The sequence below is a fragment of the Mustela nivalis genome (assembly GCF_964662115.1).
Source record: "Mustela nivalis genome assembly, chromosome: 3".
NCBI lineage: Eukaryota > Metazoa > Chordata > Mammalia > Carnivora > Mustelidae > Mustela > Mustela nivalis.
In genome coordinates, this window is record NC_139022.1 from 67,789,644 (window position 1) to 67,803,684 (window position 14,041).

The window sequence follows — 14,041 nt, forward strand, 5'->3', positions numbered from 1 at the left end:
AATGTGTGTGCACGTGTGTGTGTATGTGTGTGTGTGTGTACTGTGCATTTCCATATATATGTAGGAAATTAGTGAGTATGATTCCTCATACCACTGAAACCCATAGACACTAACTTCCATAGCTCTTGGACAGTATATCTTAGAGTTTACATTAGAAAATGGTAGGACTATTCTAATCTATAAACTACTTCCTTGGAATTTGGATTTTTTTGGTAGAGTGTAATAATAAACTCTTTCAGGACAGGGTACCAGTTTCCTAAACCATGAAGCAATGTCATCTGATGACTCCTCATTATCTTGAATGAAAAAATTTGTCTGGCGAAATTAATGTAGTTAATTCTCAATTTAGCCATAGGTTACTATCCAAAAATTTGTTTGTGTTTCCAGTCTGAGCATGGAGCAAACATATATTCTCAGAGAAACAATTTTCTAATGTTAAGACCGGTAGAGTTTGTGCTGTGAAACTGGAGATCTTTAATGACAGAAAGCTAAAGCATTCAAGAGAATAACATTACCTACAGGACTTTCTGTCACAAAGACAATTATGCAGGGATGCCTGGGTGGCTCAGTGGGTTAACGCCTCTGCCTTCGGCTCAGGTCATAATCCCAGAGTCCTGGGACCGAGTCCTGCATTGGGCTCTCTGCTCAGCAGGGAGCCTGATTCCCTTCCTCTCTCTGCCTGCCTTTCTGCCTACTTGTGATCTCCGTCTTTTAAATAAGTAAATAAAATCTTAAAAAAAAAAAAAAAAAGACAATTGTGTGGTTATAAGCCCTGAGCAAAGACTTCAGTGCTGAATTCACAGAGCCCCACCAAGGTGAAGTTTTACAAAGACTTTCCTCCTAGAAAGAACAGAAAGTAGTTGACTGTGGGAGCTAAATTTCATTGCTCCTTAAAGGGTCATGTTCATATTCTATTCATGGTCTCTCTGTTCCACCTCACTACTAGTATCATAGAAGATGTGTTTCACTAGGATCCAAGTTTATTTCATTTAAAAATTCTTCTTTACTATTCTTTTCTTACAGTAACAGGGACATTTCTTGATTTGTAAGTTCTTGGTTCTTCAGAGAATGCAAAAGAAAACCTACTGAAAACTATCAGTAATGCAACTTTTTAATGGATTGGGTGTGTTCTCTGTGTCCTTTATAGTTTGCACTAGGATCAAAGGAAAGGTTTTCTACACATACCCTCTGTACAGACGTTTCCTCTTTTCCACTGTCCTCCTGGCAAAATCTCTCTGAACATGCTTTAGGTGACATTTGGAGAAGTTGATTCCTTCAAGTTTATAATGAACAGGAGAACAGAGTCTACCTATGACTTCTGGGCATTACAGCTGGCCAAACTAACGTACTTGTAGGACACAACTGATGTGTTTAATTAATACCTGTATATATACAATGGCATGAAACATGGTCACCTAAGAAATCCTCATGATTTCAGTGTGAAGAAGGGAAAACCAGGCACATCCTTCAAAAAACTGAGACTATATAACCGTTTTGAGAATCTACAGCATATTCACAAAAAATTGTCACGTACTAGGCCAGGGATGAAGCTTCCACAGTTTCCAAATATTAATATCCAGTAGACTACATTCTCTTACCAAAGTGTGGGATAATTAAAAATCAATGACAAATAAATACCTTTGAAAATTGTGCAAGTCCATATTATAAGCAGCAGGATTCTCTCCAGGTTACTGATTCTGCTTAAGGAATTTAAGTCTTTTAATAATGGTAGGTAATAAGTGTATCCTTTCATAATATAACCAGTTTATCAGTAATCTAACATAGGTGAGGGAACGTTGATAGGTAATCTCATTAACGGAAAAGCTCGGGCACTGTAGTCAGGATGGTTCCATGTTGTTTTTCTGTGCAAGTATTTGGTGGAAACAATGAACGATTTTCTTTTTCTTTTACTCTTGTATATTTTATAATGTTTCTATAATTAGCTGTATTACTCTTAAAAATGAGAAAGATGTCAAGGAAAATAAAGAGTATACTTCTGACAAGAAGCAGCTACTCTCAGAGAGTAGCCTCTATCAGGCACAATCTAATTCTAATTTATTCTAATAAAGTTAAGTTTTTTTTTTCTTTTTTGTAACTCAGTAATTCACAGGAATTCAAATCTAATATACATTTTGGTTTGGTAAGGAAATCATACTTAAAAAACACCCTCAGCTTCCTTAGAAAAGAATAAAGTCAGTCCTTTCTCAGCATTTACATGTTGTTAAGGATAGCAACTAGACTTATTTAAACTCAAGAGTTTAAGTAAACCCAGCAGTAACCGTTTATAACCCTGTAGCTGAAAGGGTTCCTGCTCTGCCTACATCCTCCTGGCCCTCCTGAAGGTCACCTCCAACCATGGTGGACACTTGTTGGACCTGCCAACAGCTTCCTTCCCCAAGTACTTCTATCTCTGCATTAGGGCCTTTTCTGGCTACTTGGAGAAGAGAACTGGCTGGCAGTGACTTTGAATGAACCTTTCATTAGCCACCCTGAAACAAGGAGAGTGGAATTGAGGGATTTATACCCCAGTGCCCTTAGCTCAGCATGATCAGAAGCACCTTCTACATATTTCTCAGAGGGTCTTCAGCAAGGGTGGGCCCCACAGTAGAAACCTTTCATTTATTCCCCTTCCAGTTTTATTGAGGCTAATTGACATATAAAACTGTATATATCTGAAGTGTACAATGTGGTGATTTTATATATGTATACATTGTGAAATGATTACCACAGTCAAGTTAATTAACACATTCAGAACCTCATATAGTTACAATTTTATTGTTGTTGTGATGAGAATGCTTAAGATCAACTCTTAGCAAATTTCAAGTGTACAAACATTACTGTAGCTACCCTATTGTCCATTTGCTCCCCCATAACTATTCATCTGATCACTGGAAAGTTTGTACCTTTTGACTTCCATCTCCAGTTTCCCCCACACCTCAGGCCCTGGCAACCACCACTCTATTTTTTTTTTTTTTTAATTTCTGTGGAAACCTTCTCATTATTAATATGCTTCTTTTTTTTTTTTTTTTTTTTTTTTGCATTCTTCCCTCTACGATCTCATTTCCTCACTCTCACTACTGAGACATACTACTTGTACTCAAATCCTTATGTCAAGATCTGCTTTCCGACAGGGGAATATAACATCAATTATATTTGCATGCTAGATTTTAGATAGTTTCTTGAAGCTAAGGGCTTTTTCATGTTTACTCTGGAATCCCTGGTACTTACCATGTCCCCAGCACATATAAAGATAAGTTTTTCCCTAGGTCTCAAGTAGATCTAAATCCGTCAGGGAAGACAGTTACATGGTCTTTAGAACAAGGTAGACTGGATTCATTTCTCTAAGAAGTACAGCAAAAGTGCTACGGGAAGTAGTCACTAATAATGCATTTGCAGATAGGCCAAGGCTTCATGGAGGAGGTGGTATTAAATCAGGTGTTGAAGGATGCCTAAGATCTTGACAGGTGGAGAAAAAGGAGGGAAAAGTAAAAGAAAAATAGCCAAGTCACAGACGTGTTTGAGTACATGAAATACTGGAAGAAAATAATAATGTTCTTGGCCCGTATGTTGGGGTCCATAAAACAGAAGTTGAGAAAGCAAAATAAACATAAATTAGTTTATGGCAGCCTGGACATTCGAGGAAGCCCTTAAGAGTGGAGGAAGAATGTTTCAGAACTGCACACATAGAACTATTTTTTTTTTCATGTGACTTCTAAAAAAAAAAATCTCACCCACGCATTGACAGTCACTTCCTTTGCTAACATTATTTTGAGAGTCTGACTCACTAATAGAGCATTTTTCCTGAAACTCAAGACATTTAGAATTTTTTCTTTTCTTTCTTAAAAAGAACAACAAAAAGAGACAGGAGCTCTTTTTCTTGCCTGAAATTGTTTATACCTTGTGCTGTCTACTACATAAACATATGTTTATACCTTGTGCTATTTGATTATAATTCATTTCTTTAAGCCTTCCACTTTGAAGCTATCGTGCAGCTCCACTTTTTCCTGAAGGGGACTATGATGTGAGTAGTTCTGCTTATCGTGTGAATACATTTGTGGACAGGAAGAGGCAGGGAGGCCAATGTAAGGATCGTGGAGTATAATTGGGTGGGACAAGCACTGGTCTGGAATCAGAGGACTTGGGCTCTAGCTGTGGATTTACCTCACCCCAACTCTTTGGCCTTGGGCAAGTCATTAAAATGTTTACTGTCTTTAAAATGAAGTGTTGGATTAGAAGATCTCTAAGATCTCTTCTATCGCTCAAACTCTTACGATGAAGCAGAGGTCAGAGGATAAAACCAAGTCTCTTATGCATGTCCCACACATACACAAAGTTATTGAAAAGTTGATGATGTTATAACTTTTTGGAAAAAAAAAAAAGCACAAAGAGTATTGCCACTAGTTCCTTTAAAAGATCTGTTTTCTGATGATTTAATGTGAGTACCATCAATTAAAATAAGCATTAACAGTGCTCATAGAAAATAGTTATTTTCTAAAATGCATCGGATGGCACCGGGCCCTGAGGTATATTCCATTAGCTGCTGTAAGATAACAGAATTTCATTAAGAAATGAATCACAAGCAAAGAACTAGATTCTGGATGTATCCTATTTCCCAGGGAAATGTAGACATTATTAATGGATGGTAGTCTGCTTTGAGATCTAGTATTCTTTAAGATATTGCTGAAGCTCGAAACAAGAGGTTAAAAAAAAATCAGTTGTTCCTATACCCACATATACCATATGAAATAGTAGTTAGGGAAGTAGTCATCAGCATTTTATTATTACCTTCTTTTACCAGGCACTTTCTAAATCAAGTGTTGTTTTTTTTTTTTAATTGGAAAATAGTTGAGATTGTTCTGTGAGTGTTTTTCTCCCAGGTGACAATGATGGAAAAAGTTTATGTTTTTCCAGAAAAGCAGAAAAATAACTGTGGAAGCAGTGAGCTCAGGGTCGGAGAGAGTGTGAGAGAGGAAGTCCTTCTGCCCAAGGGTAGCTTTTGTGTGAGAGCACAGAACACAGCAGCATTCTAATCTTCACATTTTTTTATCTAGAAATATGAAGTAGAGTACCAGTATTATCAAGGGAATCTGGAGAGAAAAACTGCTATCTCAATAAATGCTTTTTAAATCATATTGGATTTTAGAAAGCTTTAGCCTGATTGTTTACTTTTCAGACATCAAACAGCTCAGGGGAATACAAAACAAACTATACTTTGAACCTATGAGTACAATGACAAAATAATGATTTTCTTTCTAAACCATTTGAAAATAGGTCCAGGTGTCCTAAAGAAAATTCTAGATCCACAGACATTAAAGTTCAAAAAAAGCGATTTGGTGAGAAGTGGTGAGGAGACTAGGCAGAAAACAAGAAGGAAGAAAGAGAACTGTATCACAGCCTGCTCCCTGTGTCAGGTAGCTGATTCATGCTTGATATGTGTTGATTTATGTAATCCTCACAGACAAGTCTGTGAGGTAGCTATTATCTTTATTTGATAGTTACTAGAACTGGGATTCATGAAAGTTAATCAACTTGCCCAAGATACTGTAGCTGACAAATGTCAGAGATCTCATCTGATTTTAAGAGTTGTGCTCTTTGGAACACCATGCTATTTTTTTTCTTAAAAGATTTTATTTATTTGACACAGAGAGAGATTGAGATCACAAATAGGCAGAAAGGCAGACGGGGGAAGGCGGGTGGGGGGGGCAAGCAGGCCCCCTGCTGAGCAGAGAGCCCGGTGCGGGGCTCCATCTGAGGACCCTGGGATCATGTAGCCTAAATTTGACCCTTAAAATTAGAGCCATGATAAACTGGGTGGGCTCACAAGATGATGTAGTTTGTGTGTCTCAGGCTACACCAGCCTACCCCACATATAGGGAATCACAGTTTTAGTGGTTTCTCTCGTAGATATCCCCATATGCTACATGATGTCCTCCCTTCCCCAACCCTCCCTGCTCACTTCAGAACTGGTTCTACTTATTTCTGGAGTCCCTAGGAGGTATTGCATCTGTGATATTGGGCAAGTGCTCCTGGGCTCTATTTTTGGGCATGGACATCAGTGATCATTGTGATTGAGGGTCTGGGATTTCTGAAGCAGCCAGGGTCAACACTGCTTGTAGGGATGGCCTCCAGCTTTATTGTCATGCTCACTGACCTAAGATTTGCTTCCTAACTCTCTCATCATTTCCCTGTATTTCCTGAGCCATTCCCTGAACACTCCCAAGTTAGAGCTGAATAGAAGTCTAAGGACTTCCTAATCGAGGTGAAGTTACTGAGAAGCTGGGGAAGTATTATTTCAAGGGCCTTTGAGAAGCTCTGGACTAATTCTGTGTTATCTTTCTTTTTTTTTTTTTTTAAAGATTTATTTATTTATTTATTTATTTGACAGAGAGACATCACAAGTAGGCAGAGAGGCAGGCAGAGAGAGAGAGAGAGGAGGAAGCAGGCTCCCTGCTGAGCAGAGAGCCCGATGCGGGCTGGATCCCAGGACCCTGAGATCATGACCTGAGCCAAAGGCAGCGGCTTAACCCACTGAGCCACCCAGGCACCCCTGTGTTATCTTTCTTAAAGAAGACAACTGGGTCCATGCTATGGACTGACTTGTTTTCCCCCCAAATTCATATGTTGAAGCCTTAGCCCCCAGTGTGACTGTATTTGGAGATTGGGTCTCTAGGAGGCAATTAAACAAATCCGTAAGGGTGGGGTCCTAGTTCAATAGAATTGGTGGCCTTATAAGAAGAGCAAGAGAGAGAACTAACTCTTTCTCTCTCTCTCCCCCTACCCTTGTTCTTCTCTCCCTCTCCTTCAGTGTGCAAACATCAAGGCAAGGCCACAGGAGGATATGGTTAGAAGACATGGGGTGAATGGGTGGCTCAGTGGGTTAAAGCCTCTGCCTTCGGCTGGGGTCATGATCTCAGGGTCCTGGGATCGAGCCCTGCATCGCATCGGGCCTTCTGCTCAGCAGGGAGCCTGTTTCCTCCTCTCTGCCTGCCTCTCTGCCTACTTGTGATCTCTCTTTGTCAAATAAATAAATAAAATCTTAAAAAAAAAAAAAAAAAGACAGCCATCTCTAGGTCAGAAAGCGAACTCTCCCCAGCACTCAACCATACTGGCATCTTAAACTTCCAGCCTCCAAAATGGTAAAACAATACATTTCTGTTAGTGAAGCTATCCAGTCGACGGTACCTTGTTATGGCAGTGTAAGCACTCTAAGAAAATCCATTTGTCCATAAACCTGCATTGGACCATTAGGAATACAAATTGGAATCTTCTTCTCTGTGTCCCTCAACCTCAAATTACAACAATAAATTATGACTCCACGAGGTGATATCAACATAGAGACAAAGATATTTTTCGGTGTGGAAAATTGATAGCAACTTAGCTATGAGGAAACTATTATTTTGAGCATTGGAAGTGAGCACTGAAGGAGAATGAAAACCACAAGATGAGCTGGGAAGGAAAAAGAGGCCCTTTTGTTTGAACTACGGGAAACACATCTTGAACAGGGAGGAAGCAACTTTGCGCAGTGGCAGTATCGTAGCCAATGAGGTTTATCCGAGGCACGATTATTGCTAATTGAACAGGGAGGAAGCATGGTAAAGTGGTGAAAAGCATAGCTCTGGACTCAATACCTAGACCCACGACTTGTATGGATATGTAAATGAACATGTTGCTTAATCTTTCTCTGCCTCAGTTCTTCATCTATAAGATGGAGAAAACAGGAGTACTACCTAGATCACAGAGTTGTTTAAAAAAAGAATTAAATAAAGTGTGCAAGGCACTTAGAACAATGACCGTGGCATAGCATTGCTCAATAAACATTATCCATTTCACTTATAATAAGTTTCCGCTGTTGCCCAAATGAATGGGATTCTCATCTGTCCAGGCGTACAAACCCTCAACTAGCCCTTGTGTCTTGCAACCATATGCAATCCATTACTATGTCTTGCCAATTTTACCTTCTAAATGTTCCATTAATTGACTTCCTTCCATCTCCACTATAGAGGGAAGGTTTTCTCTGGGAAATAAAGTATTTTTTCTAGGCTCCCAGGGAGGAAAGTGGCCAAAAGTTTTTACCACAGACTTAGATTTGCACCATTTATGGTAGTGGCCTCTTAATTCATCTGCTTTTGTCCTTCCCTCCCAACAATGGGTCCTCCACACCTTAGGCACAGTGGAGTTTTCAAAAGGCAAATCTGACCCTAATTACTCTTTTCTCTCCACACCACTCCTCCAGCTTAAAATTCTTTGATGGTTTCTCTGCATTCAAGATGACAGTCAAGCCCAACCTTTACCAACCTCCCTCTTCCCCTTCAACTATTCTTTGCACCCCAACGATTTAGATTTTCTTTCATTCCCAGATGTGATAGGTTCCCTCTGACAATGGGGTCATTGAAAATAGTCTACCGTCTGTCCTTAACGTTCCTCCTCACCTTTTGTGCCTCATCCCCTTACCTGGTTAACTCCAGGCGATATATCATAACTCAACCCAAGCATTCCTTCTTAAGGAACACCCATCTTAACTACAGTCGCCCCCTTTCCCAAGTCTAGGTAAGAATTCCTTGTTATTTACTCAATGCCTTTCCCAGATTTTAAGGTACACAAAAGACCATGTCTACTTTCGTTCGCCATCATACCCCCAGTGCCTGGCAGAGTACTTGGTTCTTATGTGATACTCAATAAATACTTGTTGAGTGAAATGAAGGAATGACCAGTGGGGTGGGATTCCATCTATTCTGCTGTTCGACATTATCTCTACTCTTACTCTGACACAAAGCTTTGTTCTTTTAGGCCACTATGGCCTGGGAACACGGATTATAAGTGTTCTCATTTTTCCTGTCATATTAAATTATCATCTTCATTGAAATATTCAAACCTACAGTTTATTTGAATACCTGAATTCAAGGAAATATATCCAAACCGCTTTTTAGGGTATAAAGCACAATTATACTCTCTCTACATTGGGCCCAGAGACCTTAATTAAAACTCACAGAATTCTCGGAGCCACCAACATCCTTACCAAAGCACCAACACCAATCTTTGAAGAGTTCAGAAAATAATGTTTGCAACTAGATGTAGTATTGATTGGTATGTTACCCTCCCCCCCTCCCGCCACAACCACCGTAGATCTGAGAAAAAGGAAAGGTGCTATTTACTGAGCAGCACTTAGGAAAACATGTATTGAGGAGAAAATATATGATTTTACCCTATAGTATGGTACAGACAAAGTTTTTTTTTTTCACATGTAGATGTATGATTTAAAGAAATTATCTCAATCAGATTGTCTTAGCTGGTATTGGTAAAACTAAGTTTTATTTTATTTTTATTTTTTTTTTTTTTCAAACAAAAGTTGCTATTTGTTTATAAGACACCTCTGTTGACTTAAATAAGCACAGCTGGCTCGATACATCATTATACACATGTTATCACACATTCAGAAAGCTTCTGAGAAGATATATTGAGACAGGGTTCTCTTGTGGCTCAACTGGATTTCAAATATTCTCTTCAGAATTCTGAGTAATGGTGCAACCTATAGAGCAGGGCCTTGCCCTTTTCATTCCCCAAGGCAAAATACCCACTTCTGGGAGAAAAATCCATGGTATGAACAAGAGAAACAGTCTTCTTTTTAATGACTGGGAAGTTTGAAAATACTGTACAGGAGGGAAGGTGAACCAATCTGACCGCTTCTTTCATTTCTTCTGAAGCAATTGCCAAGATTTCTGTAGTAGGATTGAAGCTCAGAGAAGTAACACCTGTAACCAAGTTCATTATAGCTTTTATCGGCTTTGGATTTGTTTCTTGGAGACAAGAATCTTGATTGTATATGTTTACCACTCCACAATTAGAACCACAAGCCACATACTGTCCATTCCTAGATGTGGCAATGCTTAATCCATATAAACTGCCTTCATCAACAAATCTGTTAAGGCATTTTCTAGAGTTCACATCCCAAACATAAACTTCCCCATCGCCTGAAGAGGCGTATAGTTTCTTGCTATCTGAAGAGAACGTGGATGCTGCAACCCTTCCATTAATTTTCATGCTACCAATCAGTTCTTTGGTCTTCATTGACAGCAAATGAAGATATCCAGCAACACCATTTATCAGCAAGAAGGACCCATCTGGAGACACTTCGAAGCTCCTCACTATCTTCTCTTTCAAACCTCTCACTTGATGCACAGGAATTAGCTTTCCAGCCAGCATATCATAGACATAAAGAACCTTGCTGTGGATGCTCGTGGCTAAAACCTCTTCTCCAGTAGCACTAAAACAGGCCTTAAATATTGGAAACTTCTCCAAATAGATGCTCTGGATTTTAGGATTTGTTTTTCCATCAACCTGAAACAGCGACACGGCATTATCTCGCGCGGCAACCATTACAACTTGCGCACAAGGATGGAACTGCACGGATGAGATCCGAGCCGTGGTAGGACGTTCCACGTTAGCATGGAGACAATTCTTTACCTTTAAGATTCCTTTAGGAAGAGAAGCTGATGTAGATATGAAATTCCCAGTCCTTTGCAACAAATCATCTTCATCCTCTTCACTTTCACCATCTGAAGATGTCTTCCGCTTACTAGTCTCTGCCCAGGCAGGTACACCCCCCATGGCATGCTGGAATTCTTCCTTAAGTCTTTTTTGAAGCTTGTCTTTTGAAAGTTTACTTTCACTGGCATTTTTCATCATATCTTTCCGGAACCGATTGCTCATCATGTCAACCATTTCATCATTTTCATCTTCTTCATCCACCCAAACTGGCTTCTTTTGAAACAGAAAATTATCTTTTGCTTCATTCTCCACTTCTGAGTCACCTGAGTCTTCCTGCACTTGAACCCGCGAGCCCTGCAGACGCCGCAGCAACGCGTCCTCGTTGTCCTCGACGTCGCCGAACACCAGCTCCTCCAGGCACCGTTCCACGGCCGGTTTGTCCTCCTCCAGCGTCAGGCGGTTCCGCTGCCGGAGCCGTCTCTCCTCCTCCGCCGCGACTGCGATCGCAGCGGCCGCTGCGCTCGGCCGGGCCGGCGGTTTCCGCTGGGATGAAGGAGCAGCCTTTCGGGGCGCCCCGCCCGGCCCTGCTCCGGCTCTCCGGCCCGGCTTCGTTCGGCTCTTCCGGTCCAGACTCACTCCGGGTCTCCGGTCCGGTTTCGTTCGGCTTCTACGTTCTGGCGGCATCGTTGGGTTGGAGAAGAAACGCAGGAAAACTCTGGGGCACTTTTGGTGTGCCATATTGTCTCTTCCTCAGGGTGGCCAAGACCTTGTCTGCTGCTGCCCACCTGGCCAGGAGGTAGTCAACACCCTATAAGAGGGTTCTTTAGGTACTATACAAGCTCTAAATTACTTCCTTCCTACCTCCCTCTCTCTCTTTCCTCTCCTTTCTAGAGGAATTGCTTGAGTTGTTTAAGGTGAGTTTTCTCTCTCTGTTGTCCAACATTTAGCTGTTTATTTTTTCATATATGATTTTTTAAATGTTTCCAGAGTTACATGACATTAGCAGATACTCAGACATTAAGTGGATTTCATTCTTCATGCTTTTAAAAAGTTCCACTAGTTTTCTGATTTGTTATTGCTGAAATCATTTTCTACCTCCTCTCACCCTCAAACCCGGAATAAAAGTTGCATGTGTGGGTGCTTCAATCTTCTACACATGAACCCTTCCATTTATTGATTTATTTAATTCTACTCCTGGAGTAAGATAGGAATGTATTACAATTCAGGTATATAATGATTTCATTGTCCCCTTCTCACATAATTTACTGAGGATTGGCACATCTTAAAGTAAATTGCAAAGACCAGAATTGGACTGAAGTGCAGCTATTACACGTTTATGTACAGACAACTTCCCAATAACAGTCTAAAATAGTTTTCCCACAGTGTTTTGTGAACTCACTCGCAATTTTTCTCATTGTGCTGGGATGTAATTGAGCTGAGTGAGCAGTCAAAAGACTGCCTCTTAAAGCAGCTTAAAATTACTTTTAAGATACAGAAAATGGCCTCAATCTTCATATATACATATATGACATTGATTTTCCAAACTCTGTAATTTTTATTCCACATTGTATCAGTCTCGTGTATCCTCTGGGATCCATCTGACATTGAATCGTTTGGTTTTCTCAAGCATCAAAAATTTCATGTAAAGTCTTAAAAGTGACTTGAAATATTATCTCTTATCTTACTGCTTATCTTTATATTAATACCTGTCATGGTTAATATACTGATTTAGAATTGAGTTTGTTTATGACCGTGCCAATAGCTCTATCTATATGTACAAACAGATAAAGCTAAATTCAGTTTGTTTTAAACAGTCTAATTTGCTAAACTGCAAAAATGGAATGAATTAGTCTCATGTTTATGGGTGTGTAGGCAGTGAGAGTTGGGGGGAAATAATAATCTTAGTGGTCATTATGGATTGCATGACAAATAAAGTGAAATTTTACTAATTTACAAGTTATTAACTGAGAGTCTATGGGGCCCCAGTTTTTATAGTAGGCTCTGAGATCACAGAGATGAAAATTCTTTGTCTCACTCTGAGAACTCAGTTACTCAAGAAGGTATCCATGCAAATGCAGAGAACCCACAATGCTGGCTGTTTGAATAAAATGTATGGGGGGCACCTGGGTGGCTCAGTAGGCTAAAGCCTCTGCCTTTGGCTCAGGTCGTTATCCCAGGGTCCTGGGATCGAGCCCTGCATCGGGCTCTCTGCTCGGCAGGGAGCCTGCTTCTCCCTCTCTCTCTGCCTGCCTCTGTGCCGACTTGTGATCTCTGTCAAATGAATAAAATGTATGTACAAAATAATTGGGAAACAGAAAAAGGATTACCTAATCCTACCCAATTTGGGGCTTTTAAGTTTTCCTTCATTTTCACTTCTGTAAAAAATACTTCAGTAATATATTTTGCAAATGCAAAACAAAACCACCCCCCACAAAACCCCCAAACCATCTTCTACACTTCAGCTGATATCCTTAGAATAAATTCCTCAAAATGGAATTACTAAGGTTAAAGGCATGAAAAATTTTACTGGTCCTTGATCAATATTGCAAATTGCTTTCTTGACAGAATGCTTCATGTAGACATCACCAACAATCTATGAGAGTGCCCATCTCACTCTGCTACTGTCAGGGTACAGACTGTTCTCTTTAAAATTAATCTCTCCATTCCCATCAGTGGAGAGAGCCAATGAGGCACTTCTTGTATTTCTTTCCAGGGTCATACTACCTGTATTTATAATAGTTTTGTGATATATGGAAATGTACTTAATTTCATCAAGACAAATTCATTATACAGTTAAGTATGTTAATACTTGTTAATAATATCTCGTGATTTTCTTTCGATGATTTTCAAGATACCCCACTTTTTACTTTCCTCTCTTCTTTGTTACTGGTTGATGGGTTAATATGATCATTTTGATCAAAGAACTGTAACAACTATAACAATCTTGAAAACTGGCAGAAGAAAACTTTGCAGAGTTTGTGTTTGTCCGTTTCATTTACTCTTCTCAAGGGAGCCCAAGGGATGGCCCATACACAGGGTAAGCCTTGAGTTTTCCAAACAATAAGAGTGATCTCCTCTGAGGAAAAGGCATCAGAAAAAAAAAAATGTCGTTCTGCTGCGCAGAAGTGTGGGAAGTGATGATGGTTCTATCAACTGCCATCAGAGAATATAGCATTTCCAGTAAAGTGAGTGTACGTACATAGGCCAGTAAGAGCAGGAGTGCATAAATATAAATGAAGGAAATTGGTGGTAGAGGAGAAGTAAGAACATAGAAAAATACAATATGTTTCAGGGTTCTTTCTTTGAACTGTATGAATTAACGGCCCCTACTTAGCGAAGAATGCATGCTCTCTAAAAAGCCCTCTTTGTCCTAGATTCCACAGTGACATGATCTTCTATTATACACAGAAGTGCATCCATCGAAACCTGCCGAACTAAAGGAGGGTTGTTTTCTCTTTGTTCATTCTCCTTAAAACAACCTTTTAAGTTGTTTTGACGTTCAGCTACTTACTAGTAGAAACCTAAACAAAATAATTTAACGTCAGATCTATAGGAT

At 39.9% G+C, this 14,041-nt stretch overlaps 1 pseudogene across 1 annotated transcript; it reads right to left on the minus strand.

The window, feature by feature from the left end:
* Positions 1 to 9,306: 9,306 nt before the first annotated feature.
* On the minus strand, positions 9,307 to 11,188 carry LOC309860847 (U3 small nucleolar RNA-associated protein 18 homolog pseudogene; annotated as a pseudogene). Its single transcript has one exon. The product of its transcript is annotated as a U3 small nucleolar RNA-associated protein 18 homolog pseudogene (transcript).
* Positions 11,189 to 14,041: the final 2,853 nt, after the last annotated feature.